Here is a 17,665-nt window from a genome sequence, read left to right as displayed (position 1 = left end):
AAGTATACAGTATACAGTAAGGGGTTGTTTACACGCACCATTTTTTATGCGTTTTGGCTGTTCATTTACACAACAATGGTATTTTGGAGGCCTGAAAACGTAAACTTTTGAAAACGGTTTCAAAGTGCACGTTTTTGAAAACAATACCGTTATTGTCGCCATGTAAACTACAAAAACGTGAATTTGTGAAAACGATGACATCATGCACCTGCGGTATACGTGATCAGTCTGTATAGGCGCGTGGTGTTTCTTTACAAAGTGACATCGGAAACTACTGGCCTGGCATGAATAATACAGCATTTTTAGTTATTTCCATGGATCCGTGTGAACAGGGGTTTTTTTTTTTCATGTTGTCGTCTATACGCAAAAAGAGCAAAGGAAGAACGTTCTAGTATGTAAAGGGTCGAGTAAATACACCCTTCATATCAGAGAAAAAAAGCAGGGAAACTGCATCCTCTTCTTCGGACCAGCAGACATGGGAAGTATGTGACAGCAGCAGTAGCAGAAGGATGGAGTGGGACAAGACTGTGGCGAGTTTGAGTAACTCAAAAGAAGCTTTTTCTTTTTTCTTTTTGTGTCTGTATCCTTTTGTCCTATTTTCTCTGTTTATATGTAATATATATGTAATAGGGGTGTAACAGTACACAGAAGTCACGGTTAGGTAGACAGTACAGACAGTAGTCCAAAAATCGAACAAAATAAAATAGAAAAATGAAAAATAAAACTTGTGCAGAGATTCGTTTTCTTTGTATGCAAGAATTCATTAAGATGAGGTGACAATGGCGGATCCACAAAGTAAATTTTTTTTATATATTTATATATTAGAGTTGTCAAAAAGTACTGACTTAGTCGGTACTGAAATGTTAAAAATGTGACGATACCAGAATTTCCCTCTAGCATTTTGAGCGCTGTTGAACGTATTCTTAAACACCTTTGGTTGGCCATTGTGTTGATGCGCTCAACATATACTGTATGTCTCTGATTGACTGTGTTCTGTGTCCGCTGTGTTCATGCGCTCAACATATGTCTCTGATTGGCCACTGTGTTGACGCGCTCAACATATATGTCTCTGATTGGCCACTGTGTTCATGCGCTCAACATATATGTCTCTGATTGGCCATCGTGTTCACGCGCTCAACATATATGTCTCGGATTGGCCACTTTGTTGACGTGCTCAACATATATGTCTCTGATTGGCCATTGTGTTGATGCACTCAACATATATGTCTCTAATTGGCCATTGTGTTCACCCTCTCAACATATATGTCTCTGATTGACTGTGTTCTGTGTTCACTGTGTTTATGCGCTCAACATATATGTCTCTGATTGGCCACTGTGTTCATGTGCTCAACATATATGTATCTGATTGGCCACTCTGTTGACACGCTCAACATATATGTCTCTGATTGGCCACTGTGTTCACGCACTCAACATATATGTCTCTGATTGGCCATTGTGTTCACACGCTCAACATATATGTCTCTGATTGACTGTGTTCTGTGTTCACTGTGTTCATGCGCTCAACATATATGTCTCTGATTGGCCACTCTGTTGACACGCTCAACATATATGTCTCTGATTGGCCACTGTGTTCACGCACTCAACATATATGTCTCGGATTGGCCACTTTGTTGACGCGCTCAACATATATGTCTCTGATTGGCCATTAACACAATGGCCAATCAGAGACATATATGTTGAGCGCGTCAACAAAGTGGCCAATCCGAGACATATATGTTGATGCACTCAACATATATGTCTCTAATTGGCCATTGTGTTCACCCTCTCCACATATATGTCTCTGATTGGCCATTGTGTTCACCCTCTCAACATATATGTCTCTGATTGACTGTGTTCTGTGTTCACGCGTGTTCTGTGTCCACTGTGTTCACGCTCTCAACATATATGTCTCTGATTGACCATTGTGTTCACGCGCTCAACATGTATGTCTCTGATTGGCCATTGTGTTCACATGCTCAACATATATGTCTCTGATTGGTCATTGTATTCACATGCTCAACATATATGTCTCTGATTGGCTACAATGATCAACGCTTCAAAAACATGTTGTATTTGACGCACTTCATCGAGAGCTTACACAGATACACACGGGAGCGTTTAAAAGGAGGCACAGATCCACTGATAGATGCCGCTTTCAAACGCTCCCGTGTGTATCTGTGTAAGCTCTCGATGAAGTGCGTCAAATACACCGTTTTTGAAGCGTTGATCATTAGCCAATCAGAGACATACTGTATATGTTAAGTGTGTGAACACAATGGCCAATCAGAGGTGTTTAAGAATCCATTCAATAGCATTAAAAATGCTAGAGGGTAATGCTGGTATCGTCACATTTTTTACATTTCAGTACCGACTTGGTACCGAAGTTGGTACTTTTGACAACTCTAATATACATATATATACATATGTATACACGCACAAACACATTCCATTGTCTCGTTCCCCATTTTTCTCTGATGCACAAACTCAAACTACAAAACAGCATAACGGTATAAGAAAACACATACATTTCCAGTGCTGCCCATTTATAGCTCAAAAAGCAATAATCATAAAGAACAGATGTTTTAATATAACTGACTCTACTCATGGCATCCCATATGCAATTCTGTTCAACATGCAAAAAGTCAATGGACAAAATATAGAAATTGCTTTATGCATATTAAAGACACTTGTCATCAGGATGTCACATAAAGCGTGGAAGGACAAGAGGCAGCGTCCCTCTGAGGCCTTTTTCCTCTCAAAAGTATCAAATTAGATTGAGGGAAATGGCCCTGTGTCGGCATGCAAAGCAGAGCGTTTTGGTGTGCTGTTTTGCATATAAAAAAATGGGGGACCATGTAAATGGCGTACGATATACAGACAAATTGGTCATTCAGGATCGGAATGAAAATGACATTTTAGCGCAAACAGGAAATGGAGCCGTTGCACCGTGAGAATTAGAGCCGTTAAAATGTCACGCCTTTCAGGTGTCCAGATGTATGGTTGAAGGAGATGCTGGGGGGGGGGGAATGGAAAATGTTGATGAAGGTGACATATTATCGGTCGGGAAAACACGCCTGGCCGGAATACATTGTCTTTTGGTGGTCTACGATCTGTACCCAATCAGCTACGTCTCTAAACAAGAGAAGGTGATGCCGAGGGAAAGGTCGCGTTGGGATTGCGCTGTGTTGAAGTGCTTGAATTGGTTCCATATTTTTAAAAATCACTCTCACCTCTCATGTAAAGGGTTCATGGCAATCATTCCAACTCAAGTCATAATTCATGAGTCTGTTTTCCTTTTTGGCACGTTTTAGTCTTTGTGTGGAAGTAAATGATAGCCATTCTCCAGACAGGAGACTAAATGACCCCTAACACCTACTTTGTGTTTTAAATGAGTCACTGTGGCAATTTGCCTGTTCAAATGGACATTACTGCGATGTAATGCCAAGCTCAACAACACTGGCTGCCCCGTTCATGCTGAGCCAATCATCATTTGGACGTTCAGGGGTCGTAGAACAGAACAGGGCGAAATAGAGATATTATTCGCAGGCAGCGCGTGTGTTCTGCGTGTATGCAAGCGAGGCGGAAATAAAGGGCTTCTAAATGTAATAATCCATATTCAGGGCATTTTAAAGTGTGTCAGCACAACATTGGCAAATCTGCGAGACTGAGTGTAGGTCTATGGTCTGCTAATCTCACGGGTCCACCCATTCTGAGACCACAGCCCGAGGGCTGACAAATGACCTTAATGAAATTAGACAATTCAGCACACATGCATAAAAAGGGACCTTAAATATTGATGGGGTAGATTAACCTAGTCCTGGATATTCTGACGTTTAATATTTTAAGTACCTGACCGTCTCCATCTGATAAATTGAGCTGCTGCTGAGTATAATTGTCTGGTTTAAGTTTTTGTTAACTGTGGTTAGTGGACGAGGCGTACTTGATAGTATGTTGACATGTAACAAGATTCATCTCTATGACAAAAAAAAATAAAAAATGAGCATTTGGTTCTATGATTATTCCTTAAGATCACCGCAAGGCATATCGGATTAAATTAAAGCAATAGATTTGCAGCAGAACAAGAGCGTTTTATTACAAACCTTCATCAAATGATCCACATACAAGCAAGATCATTTTAACATTCAAGATGATTTACTTACAGTCCTTCATAACAAAGAACCATAAGCCTCGTGATATTCAGCTACTACTTCAGCTATAGTACCTTTGATGGAAAACCTATTCATTTCATACAAATACTGTATACTCATTTCTTTAGATATTTGCAGTTATTTTCTCATTTTTTAAAGGAATGTACTGTACAATTACTGTTAAAGTACATTTATAGGAAGGCATCTTAATGAATAGGGTTCAAAAAGTAAGATGTTTATTCTTTTCCGCCTTAATAATTAAAGGAATAGTTTCCTATTATGTCATCAACTTCATGTTATTCCAAACCTATGTAACTTCTTTTTGGGCGCATCTTTTTTCTGTGGAACGAACACAAGAACACACGAACACACACACATGAACACACGAGTGCGCGCACACACACACACACACACACACACACTCTCTCTAAGTTTTAGATAATGTTCTGGCTGCTGTTTTCCATGCAATAACAATGAATGAACTGGAACTTTTAAGCTTCAACAAAGATGCAAAAACATGCACAACAAGTATTATAAAAGCAAATGCATTCCAGAGTCATATGCTAGTTTTATGTGAGCAAAACATTTTATTTTACATTTATTTTATATGAGGTCAGCACTGTTACTAGAATGTATGATGTGTCTGAATGCAGAACAATACAATACAATTTAACTTGTTATTTACTATCAACAAATATTAGATAAACATGATTGAAATCCCAGGTTAAAATATAAAATTATATAAAATTTAAATGCCTTTTTAAAAAGTACCCTATTCATGAAAAGTGCCAAGACTGTGACACAAGCATGTGCCTACATGTGACAGAAATGCTCAGTATTAAGAGTAATAAACAGCTACTCTTAGTTCAGTCATTTATTAAGCATCTAATCGTTTGTTTTTCGAAAATTGGAAGGATACTTAATTAGATTAATTAGGATGCAGATACACTTACTTGTTCCAGTGCAGTGAATGGATCAGGCTTTACTTTTGTTTGACTATCCCTTTAGCAGGCCAATTCATATTTTTTTAATTGAAATGCTGCATAAAAATATGAATACAGTGAAATGATATAAAGTAAATAATACTGAAAATGAAAATAATGGGAAACATGAAAAGTGATTCTCCTGCACCTCCCGTCACAGCCCCATAAAAATGACATGAATAACAATTATTCAAATTCACTCTGATCTGGGTACTCACAGCAATCAGTTAATGTCTTAAAAATCAATTTCAGTCCCACACGGACTGACGTTGAATGCCCTCAGAGCAGGCAATTATTAAACACACACACAGACCAAAGGCATAATTAGCAGGAAATCGTAATAAAGCTCATGCACTGAGAGCGACTGATGCTAATAAGTGAACATGGAGCGGGACGCAAGGGAGGTGCAGACAGACCTCTGCCCACCACTGAGACAAGGGTTGTGGCACAGACAGCCTAATAAAACAACACTGTAGTATTAAAACATATTTCACTTCATTGTAGGCCCTCTGGATAATGTATTAGCAGAATTAAAAAGAGAACTCCCCTAAAATTATACAAAATTGTGTTATTATTTTGCTCAAACTAAAACAATACTGGACCCCACTGGATATTATTGTATTAAGAGAAAGAGAGAGAGAGAGAGAGAGAGAGAGAGAGAGAGAGAGAGAGAGAGAGAGAGAGAGAGAGAGAGAGAGAGAGAGAGAGAGAGAGAGAAACACAGAGCCAAGTTTAAAAACATCTTCTTTTGTTTTCCACAGAGAAAGAAACTCATACAGGTTTGGAACAACAAATATTCTATTTTTGGTAAATAACAGAATAAATAACAATACCAAGAAACAATACCAAGTTCTGTCATGAAACTCTAGATGGTGTAGGCTGATCCTTAATGCAACCTGATGACATTTACATTGTTTGCTATGGCAAAAGAGTGGTTCCTGTCACACCTGCAGCAAATAAGTTTGCTTCTCGACATTTAAATGTTTGGTTAGCATTTGCTTTAGCAGTTTCCAGCACACTTTCAGAGTTCCTCTGAAACCCTCCACCTTCCCCAGCTCCACCTGTATAGATCTGCTATGAGTAATTTTATGGTTTGGGTAAAATTCTTGCTTTCAAATTTAATTTGTGTAAAATGTGAAAACCCTCAAAATTCAAAACAAAACAAACCAAACAGGGTTGATTCCGTAATGAATTTGTGGGATGTGATTTGTACAAAACCGTATGATTTTTAGAAGAAGAATAAAACAAGCATTAAGGTCCAACCCTAAACTTAACCGTCAGTGGGGCGTAAGCAGATCGAATGAAAACATATGAATTAGCCACCAATTCTGCAGAACATAAAATATTTATGAATTGCTATGGAATTGTGTTGGTTTTGACTTGAAAATTGGCCGTTGGTTCCATCAAAATACTTGCATCCGAATGTTATTTGTCTAAAACAATGGTTCTCAGTCCTGGCCCTGGAGTATCCCAACACTGCACATTGTTAATGTCTGTAATCTAACATATTTATTTGAAGTCTTGGGCTAGGTTCAAAATCGCCCCCTATACCCTTGTTCACTATTCCCTACATTACTCCACTAATATAGTCCACTTGAAGGAGTGAATGAAAACGAGCGAGTGAATTCGGACACTGAGTTCGCCGGAAGGGCTGCCGCTTTTGCATAGTTTATGTTTGCTGTTTAAGAATCATTTGAAACTTAACAAACTGGCAGCTCCAGTAGCAATGTAACGATTTATCTTGAACTCTGTCATGGAAACTAGCATGTATAAAACTTCACTTCGGGGGGGGGGTACTTCAAAGTACTTCAAGATCAAGGTTGGGAATCACTGGTGTGAAATGTCAAACCCTCAAACCTCAGAACGAAAAATAAATAAATAAATAAATAAATACACATCAACCCACGGCAAGAGTTTAGAAGCAGCCCAATTCCATGGGAAAACCACAGATTTGGCAACCCACGGCTGTGAAGTCTTTCCGGGCACAACTCGTGGGCACCTCCCCCTGCCCCGCCACTCCTGCAACCCCCACCCCCGAAGACCAGCGCATTATAGTGCGGTGACACTCAGGAGGGATGACCCTGAGAATCTCATTATGCATGTACCCAAAGAAGCCTCGGGCATCTGCATACAGAAGACAGACCAAATAAGGTCATAAATCAGCATCCCATATTCAAATGAATTTGGGGTGGGTGAAGAAGACCCCTGGCTTGCACTTAAAAGACCTATATGTGCAAGGGCCTCATTCTCATTAAGAGACGAAGCCCGTCTGACCAGCGAGCTTGTATATATCCCTCTCATCGCATTGCCCAGGGACAAGCCATCACCCTTAAACATCAATATGCAAACCAAGATGCGATGCAGTACTTTCACTGGCTTCTCTATTCTCCTGTGAAGGTCATGTCTTATTGTGCAGAGAGGACAACACTTTAGCCCTCTTATGTTTTGTATTCACATTGGCGCTGAAATAAGCAGCATGTGTTTCGAGCACGCTGAATGTGATGAGAATCATTTTACAAGGAGCACAGTTGTGATTACAGTAAATTTCACCTAAAGTCAAGGCGAATGCCGTCGCCACACGCATTCCTGTCGCTAAAACAAAACACAGAAGCTGTGGATTTGCAATGCACGAAATTATCAGTGCTCGTTTCAAGATTTATAAACACAAAAGGATCACGTTCAAACACGGTTTTAATTCACAAGAGTGTAAAGGAAGACAAATTCAGCTGTCAGCTAACTGCAGATAAAAGTGGGCATGTTTACAGTTTACAGACAAGACAATGACAATGAGAATTTCCAGAAGAAAATAAATCTCTTTAATAACACCTTCTTCTTGTCTATGTTCCATTTTTCTATGTGGGGGAGGTGGGGAAGGGCTTCATTTTTTTAGTTATATGCAAATAACTATCCATCAATCAATTTGCTGGTCCCACATCTACCATCAGCTGGGCAGAGGCTGTGAATCGTAAGATTCTACACCAACAAAGCAATATTCTCACCAAATTAATCCAAAGCCTTCTTCTATTACTTGGTTTGTTTAACTCATCTCGAAAGCGAAGGCAGGATACCCTGCACACAATTTACTTGTTTGACACGACTGGTCTTGATCCTTTGGAAAACAGGAGGCGATGGAATCCATCTGTTTTATTGCCAGCCTTGCAAGGGCTGACAGTGTCATTATTTCTTTCTGGACACATCGTGATGCAAATGTGCTGGCTAATAATGCAGGTTGTAGGGGAAGATCACTTTATCTAGACGCGAGAGAATAAACGGAAGAGCAAATGTACTGCACTATAAGAAAGAAATCCATAGAAAAACAGAAAAGGTACTGGTAAGTTTCTGCAAGGATATTATCTGTTAAGTTGACTGACATTTCCTTTAACCTTAAAAAACAACAAAATACAATGCCTATGGTAAAACACCAGTGAAGATTCATTACAGAAAATGTCTTCATATTTACACAGTACATTGTGCCTTATTTTTACAGACTTTTCTTGGGGTGTGATTTTCCTTGCATAATATGTTCATATGTTGCTGTCACAGAATGTGTTGTTAAATACAATGATGATGAGTTCCAAATAAACCTCGTTCAACTCTCGAGAGATTCACATGTGAGATTCATACAATACATTTATTTGGAGTCTGACAGAAGTGAGAATACATTTTTGCAAATGTCCCTAACCCATAAATCTAACCCTTTCCGCAGAATGGGTACCATCAAGCCATGACCAAATATAATTCAGTATAATGGGTTTAAAATATATTTCTTGTCGAGCCATTGAATTTGATTTTACTGGGGCAGTAAATGTAAGATGTACCGTAAAATTTAAAGTCATTATTTAGCTCCCATTTTCCTGTTATTTTTCGTGGAAAAGACATATGGAAAAGAGCTGCAATAAGCTTTTCAGAATTTCTCTTTTGTGTTCCATGGGGGGGGGGGTCTTGGAATACTGACAGAATTTTCATTTTTGGGTGAACTGCTCCTTTAAAAAGAAAGGAATAGGTGTCAGGCTCAGGCATCCCTTTCTTAAACACTGATGTTTCAAATAATATTCTCTGCAAAAGTTTACACACAGAATACCGATTTCACGGGAGGTTCCCAATTATATCTTGGTAAACACAATCATGGCTGCAAAAATATATGTAGAGTCCTGAAGTTTACTCAAAACCTTGAACCTACGTTTTTGGAGAGAACTAAATGAAAATGAGTCAGAGTAAACAAAACATGATTAAATTTCCCTCTGGTGTAAAAAGTCAATTGTGAGGAAATTCTTCCTCAACCCTTAAAAATAAAGAAAACTCTAGTCTCTTGAGTTAATAACCGGTAACAGAGAGCAACTCAAACAAAAGATCAGTCCAGAGTTCATCTGAATATTCCAATCCTCTCTATTAAAAACCCGGCGTGATCCATAAATCTTTTCTCTGATTTGAATTTTAGACGGGATATTTATGGATGCAAGCAGTTAAAACCTTTGCATGTTTGGTCTATTTAAGACGTTCTTTTGTGTCAGGACAGATCAACAGATCATCGGAGAGCAACGGTAAGCAGCCTAGCACAAACAGGGAATGTAATATCTGGCGTATCTCAAATCCAAGGAACAGTTTAATTATTTTTGCACCGAAGAGCCGGGATGGGGAGCATTGGGTAAATCAGCCTGACAACTGACGCACACAGTTTATATAGGGTGGTTTTTTTGGAGCCAACCATTCAAACCAATGTGCAAGTTAACCAATGGTCCTTGGCTAAAACAATTAAACTCGTTAAGTGGTGGGGTTGTCGACGAGATCCCCTGTGTGCGCTGAAAGGTATCATCTCTCAGATGACTGGCTTTCAGTGGTTTGGATGTTTAACTGTGCAAACACTGAGCATGTATGCATGTATCTCCCTCCCTCATGTCCTGTTTAACAGTTCATTTATCCATCAGATGTTCATGGCTAAACTTCTGTCACTAATAGCAAAACAAGTCTACTTGAGCTGGGTTTTCAGAGATGTCTTGCTTTCAGCAGCGGTGTATTTCCTTTATCCCCTAATAACCTGAGAAATGATGGATATCTAGAAGGATTAGGTCGCCCTAAACCAAAATTCTATCATTATTACTCACCTTCGTGTCGTTCCAATCCCACACGCTGTTATTTTGTTGCGTTCCTCCTCTAGCTTAAACAGTAGTGACTAGTGCTAAAGCAATAAGGTCACAGTTTCAAATCCCAGGGAATTCACATTGACCACAGCTTCCAATCTCTTATTTACTTGTGATTCATTTTCTCCATGTAGTTCCCATGCACTGTTTGAGAAAATAAGCTAAGATTAGTCGTAAACCCCCAACGTAGCTTTCATTACACATTATATGTGGCAATTTTGTAGTTTATAATTCAGAAACAATGTAATTTTTTTACGGTTAAGGATGATAGTGGAGCAATTGTTATCTCTAGTGACATGTTTTGACACAGCACTCTCAAAACTCAACCATAGAGTCAATCGACAAACATAATTTTAGATAAAAAATAATATATAATATTTTAAGGTGTCGTTGTTACAGTGTTACAGTAATTATATATTTAAGTACTAAGTAATATTAAGCAACTACATGTAGGGTTAGGGTAGGATTAAGATTTGTTTGAGGGATAGTTGCATGTAATTATGCCTAATTTACAGTTAATACTATGGTAAGTACATACAACATATGTAACAAGGACACTGTAAAAAAGTGTTACCATAAATTCTAAACATTGCAAAACAATGAACTAAAAGTAACCACAAAAACAAAAACAGACAAATAAATTACGATTTATTTTTCCGCAAAATATGCTGCAGTGCACACTGGGACTTCTTACTAACTTAGTTAATCAGTAAATATTCACAATACTACTGTAAAATTAACATAAATTACCGCAACTAGTAATTCTTTTTATATATATGTATTGTGGTATTGCAAAGACAAAACATGGAAGGTAGCAATTATGAGATGATTTTGCAATAATGGGATGATTTTGTGATAACTCCATGAATAGAATCTACTTGTGTTGGATACTATAGTATCGTAAGTGATCTGGAATTAAACTGTAGCTTCAGTACCCTCAAGGCTTTGGTACTGATAAACAAATGATTTATCTGAAGTTTCCGCATCAAAAATCCACTACTTAATTATTCGGCGGGGCGGGAAGATTCATCTTGAGCTGAGTTATGGAGTGGCTCCTTTATGAGTGAAGTTGATGGAATATCAAGCGAAGAGTCTCGCCATAAATCCTCAATAACGCAAACGTTTGAAGAATCTCTGAAAATAAAAATGCAAATGTGATTAAGAAACGGTTACCGTGCGCTGATACGGCAGCTCATTTTCAAACCCCCGCTGCCTCGTACGCCCCTGGCACCGAGGAGCAGCAGCATATATATAGCATCAGCCGCGCGATAACATCTGCCTTTACTATGCGCAGAAGAGAGGGCTTGCTGAAAATAAAAGTGTCCCGCATTTTTAATCTTAGACGAGTGCTTCGTCTAATGAGGGGGCATAAACTTTTAGAGGGGTTGCGATAGAGTGCAGCCTTGGAGATGCAAATGGAGGGCGTTTGAAAATGGCATCTGTACAATGTGGCGGCTTGTTAGCAAGCGAGAGCCAAACACTGAGGACAATCAAGACACCTCGTCACTTCCTTTTTATCTCTCGTCACTCGCCAGATGAAAAATCACTATGAATCCGCTACATCCCTCTACATTAGCATAACAAAGCCCCAGAGGGGAGAGAGAGAGAAAGAGAGAGAGCAAAGGACAGAAAGAGAGAGGGAGAGAGAAGACAGAAAACCTGTCTTCTTCAAATCTCCCAAAAGTCCCACCGACATGCTTGAAATGCACAAACTCTCTCTATTTGCTGCCTTGCTTTCTCTCAAACGCACACACGCAGTCACAGACGTGTAGAGAAAGTGCAGCTGTCTGCCAGGCACCTCGACATCTCCCATTGCAGCATCTCAGCAGTGCTACGCTGTCAGCACAATAGATTAGAAGCATTAAAGACAGTCGTTCTTGAAGAGCAAGAGAAAAAGAAAGTAAAACACAAAAAAGCTCTTTCCATTTCTCTTTCCCTCCCACCCCAACCCCGTTCTCATCTCTTGCAAAGACACTGGATGAAGAAACATTATGCATATGAAAATGTGCTGTGATTTATGTATACATGCCGTGCTGATTCCATTACGGGACAGCGTGGCTCTCTTCCAAAACCTAGTGAGCTGCCTTGCAGTCTACTGTCTACATAGGTACCTACCTTCTAAAATAGCATCCCAATTGGAAGAGAACCTCATAAGTTAGCAACTTGGAGCACTCGTGTGTCGAAAATAGTGTTTCTCGTGAGATGTGTATGGGAGACATACAAATTGATTGCTAAGCTAATGTAATGCTACTCTATTAAGCATAAAATACACAACATGCAAGTATTGGGTAAAACAGTCCATTTTAAATTAGATTTAGATATTTTAACAATATTTGTAAGTACTTAATGAGTTCTGTGTGGTGTTTGCATGTTCTCCCTGAGTTGTTGTGGGTTTCTTAAGTGGTCCAGTTTCTCCTACAATCCAAAAGCATGCAGAAATGCAGAATTTGTGACACTGAATTGCATGTAGGTGTCTGTGTGGGCTAGCCCTGTGATGGACAGGCCATCCATCCAGGGTGCTTTCTTGCCTCCCATGCAGGAAACACCAGTTTAAATCCTGCTTGGAGCAGTGCGAGTAGAACCTGAGGGGTTATGTTGGTGCCGTGACCCAGATGGGAGTAAGGTTTAGGGAGGTGAGTGTAACGAAGGCAAGCTGTGTGAGTAAACCTCACTCCCCTGATCTCAAGAGGTACACTATAGGCTGCAGTCTTTAGCGTCATTGTTAGAGCACCCGCCTCCCATGCTGGAAACACCGGTTCGAGTTCAACCGGAGGGGTTACATTATACATTGTGGAACTCCCTTTTATGGGATACATGCAATGCAGCATCAGAATGTGTCCAAAGTTTCTTAGAAGGAAGTGCAATTACCTTTTGTAACAACTTGTGTCAGTGCTCATGAAATATTGTGTTAGGCACTGTTCCAAATACATCAGCTCAGGTCGATGTCTTGCTGCAAGTCTACACAAGTCTACAGTTTGATAATAGTCCGTTGTGTAGTCTGCACCTACACAGGCTTGGCAAAAGGTCACATCTAATTTGCATAGCTGCCACCATCGGGCTTTGTGAATACTTTTCGACAACTTAACAAGACACCCTACAGTCTTATGGACGTCATGGATCTGAACAAGCTAAAACCACAAGTCTAGACTAAGTGCATTCGGGACATAGCCCAAGACTCTTTTTGCTTCTTTCTTTCTTCTTTGAGCACTTGGCCACCCTGATGCAACCAGCCCTCATTATTACTCAAAGACATCTTAAAATTAAGGGGCAACCAGATGAAAAAGAGCAGTTTATATACAAGCCTTAACACATTGCATCCTCAGGGGATATGCTCCAGTCTGGCCAGGTTTAAACACGCATTATTACGTCTGTACATAACAGCGTGACCAGCCAACAAGACTCGTTTCACTCTCTAATTCCCATGCACACAGACTTACTGACATGTTTGGTTTGTTAATCACGTTATTGTGAAGATGAGGGACAGGTGGTTTAGGCAGGGAAAATGTAGTACCTCTCCTGCCTCACTTCTCCAGCCTGCAATGATTGAGGTCAGACAGCCGTTTCCTTTCTGGCCAGCTAATGTGATTGCATCTGAGCAATCCTCCTAAACCACATCCTGCTCTGATCTGCATAGTAATTGGCTGTGCTCTCCTTGGACGTGACCTTGGTGAGGTGCTCTGTCACTTTCCCCTACACCGCCAATCATGCAGAGACGCCTGGCGCTCTCTCCATCTCTCGTCCTCTCATTTTTGCTCGCTTCTTCTTTTTGTTCTCAACAACCCCCCAACTACAACCTCCCCCACCCCACCCTCCATCCCAGAATGCACCTCAGTTTCCAGACCATCAAGCAAACAGATAGGCCCTGGGAAGCAAGACAAAATCCTCAAATCTTCAACTGGAACTGTAGGCCAGTAGAACTGTTGCAACTTTGCAATCTCTTTAAACGAGTAGTGATACTATTGATCTCCAATATCGCCACTGAATGAATAATATTTACATTTACATATATTTCGAAAATGAGAACAAATGCATCAACACCAAGTATGATCCTTTTGGACACATGCTATAGCAGGTAGTGTATGTGCTAATGTAATGTAGCCAAGTTCAAATCCCGTTTGGGTCCTGTCTAAATTCTGGTCCTTTCTATTAAAAAGCCCAAAATGATAATGAAAAATTGTCATATTTTGTGATGTTATAAACTGGTGTAAAACCTTCCTTTTTCTTCAATTTTAAATGTGCAATTGACAGTCGGAGATGTGGTGCAGTGGTAGTGAATGTACTGATTCTAGTCTGGCCTGCAACAGTCTCTCTACTTTCTTCAAAGATGTAAAAATGTCCGTAAAACAAATATAACGCATGATATGACTGACAGTTCTCTTGCATTCTACAATCTACAGCAGAAGGCTGGTCAGTTCTCCCACAGCATAATTCCTCCGACTAACTTTTCTCATGTTCTCCTAGAAATAGTTGTTTTTCATGATGAATCTTGGGAGATAAAGCAGTCATATTTATGTTTTATGAATGTGAGCCTCTAGAATGTCTTCCAATACAGACACCACCTCCCCTCCATCCCTCCCCAAGTCACACATTTGAAACAAAGACACCCAGATTCATCCGTCCCCAGATGTCACTGACGAGGTATGTGGCGGCTTTTTTTTTTTTTTTCTGCTTTCTGATTTGATGTGCATTTCAAACGGAGAACTTCACAATGCCAATGCTGATTTGCAATGGAGATTCTGCTTTTTTCCCCATTATTCTCTCCTTTGGAAGCAAAACAGACTGTCAAGTGAGTGACAAGTTTGTTTTCCTGTAAAGATTCCTACAAACTCTCAGCCCCGTTATGTTTTGTTCCTTCCGTCAGTTTGACCTAGTTGTAGTCGAATGCAGAGCCTTTATTCCTCTTTCTCCTTCTTACGCCTTGTTGGGTCCCCAGTGCTTACTTCTATTGTTTATCAGAATATAGATGACTGCCAAACAAACAAACAAATGACTCTGAACCAGCAAAAGTGATGAGGAATACATTAAATCAATATCCAAAAGATTTCCGGCAACTAAGCCAACAACAACAACTAATTTTTTGTCTTTGGTCTATCCTCCTTTTGTGTTTTTAGTTTTAATTGTGTACAAACAACATCTAATTTTATTGTAAACATTATGCATGAATGTGTTTATTAGGTCCCTGAGAAAGTTGCAGCTGCCAGGGGACGCGCACGCCCCGCACGCCCAGCGGATTTAGCTGGAATGTTCTCAACCGTATTCAAAATGGAGGAACGCTTTGTTATGGGAGCAAACTGCATCCCCTGGGCTGTCTCTCAGCATAAGCCAAAGGCTGTGATGACTTTTCTCACACCAAAGCAGCACCCGCCAACCCCCACCCCCCCCTCTCCTGTTCTTTATCTCTCTCGCTCTCTCTCTCTTCCTCCGTCTATCGCTCACACTCAGAGCAATGGTGGCATAATTGTGCCACAGGGCTTTAGGCGCTGACATATTTGTCACCTGGAGATGTGCCACTGCATTCTCAAAACAAGGCCCTCCTTCCTGTTTGGGTTCTCAAAGATAGAGTCTTCGTCTTGACTCTCTCGCTCGCTTTCCCTTTCTCGTTTGTCAGAGCTCTGAGGAAAGTTTTCCTCCAACTACTTCCTCACAAGCACGGCAAGTGTCAGAAGAAGACCTGTTCCTCAGAGACCCAGCAGGGTGTTAGTTACGTTTAAAGTGTCTACATCTGTTATTGCATCACTGTCTTGAAAGATTTGTTGTTACATACGTTGTGCATTGATTGAAAATATTAAAATATCTGCTAAATACCTCCCTTTTAATGTAGATGAATGGAATTCCAATTAAATAGACTGAATGATTTGCCTTTAAATTAAAATCTAATAGAAGAAATGGAAATGTAATTTATATTTATATAGTATTTTTATGATAAATTATATTATCTGCAGAAAAATCCAAGTGAAAGGTTGAAATTAAATGAGAAATTAATAAGAATTTCTTTGTTTGTGTGTGTGTGTGTGTGTGTGTGTGTGTGTGTGTGTGTGTGTGTGTGTGTGTGTGTGTGTGCACCCTTTTTCTTTAACAGCAGCAGCACTCAATCTGACATGAACTCCACAAGTTCAAAACCTGATGATCTGTGTTATTCAGACTGATTTGAGAATGTGCTAAAGTGGAAGCACGTAAATATAAAGTTGTGAACACAAATTAATGTATCATAATTCTTTGTATTTTTGGTTACTTTTATCCTCCCCAAATCCTAAAAGTTTAGGTCTAATTTAGATTTTGAATCCCAGATTTTATCATTTTGTCTCAGACTTTTGGACCCCAAGTATATTGCAACCGTCTGATTTGTTACTGGTGCGGTTATTTGTAGCTCGGCGCAGACCGAACGGTTCAATACATCAGAAAGTGGGTGGCGTTTCAAATTGTCAAACTGGAAACTCTTCAGGATTCTACCCACATATCAGCCCACAAAATCCCATTTGTTCAATGTTGGATAGGAAATGATGTTGGCCAGGTTTGTCTAATTTTAATTACTTTTTAATTTGTCTCTCGTTTACTTTTTCCTCATTACTGTTTTTCTCAATTTCAGTCACTCACAACAAATATTTAAGTTGTACTTCAACAAGCTATACATGAATCTAACTAACTAACTAAGCCATGGACTTTTTCACATACTGATGACGCATTTCCACAACAAGTAATCATAATTCGAGCAAAGATTTTCATATTTTCAGGTAACACTTTATTTCGATGGTCCATTTTAGAGACTCTACTAACTATAAGTAACTTTGCAACTAAATGTCAACTAACTCTCATTAGAGTATTAATAGACTGTTGGGTTATGGTTAGGTGTTAGGGTTTGTGTTAGTAGAATAAGTTGACATGTAGTTGCAAAGTTACTTATAGTCAGAATGTCTAAAGTGGACCATCGAAATAAAGTGTTTGCCTATTTTCAGTTTATTTGTCCCCTTTTTAAAAGAAAATATCTACGTTTATATCACTATACTTTGGGGAGACGGTTAATAGAACAGTTGTTTAAAGCCATTCACACTCGCTATCATGCTGTTGTACTGAAAATTGTCTTTACTACTGTCTAGAAAAGTGTCTTTACTACTTCACGGACAACCACAATCATCTGCCGCACATTACAGCATCAATTATAATCAAATACACCAGCAAACAATGGAGCTAGCTATCAAATGATTCACTATAATTTGCTAGGAGTCGATTTCTGGATGCACAGGAACACCTGGAGGTTCAGGTTCATCAGGAATCACTTCTTTCGAACTGATGATCTTCAGTGGCCTGTTGAATTTCTGTCACTGAATAATGACAAAACTGACCGCTCTTTATTTTCCATCTACAATAGCGGCACCCTCCAGATTTGCCTTGCGGTAAG

This window comes from Rutilus rutilus (genome assembly GCF_951802725.1).
Source record: "Rutilus rutilus genome assembly, chromosome: 15".
Taxonomy (NCBI): domain Eukaryota; kingdom Metazoa; phylum Chordata; class Actinopteri; order Cypriniformes; family Leuciscidae; genus Rutilus; species Rutilus rutilus.
This window is presented reverse-complemented; position numbering follows the sequence as displayed.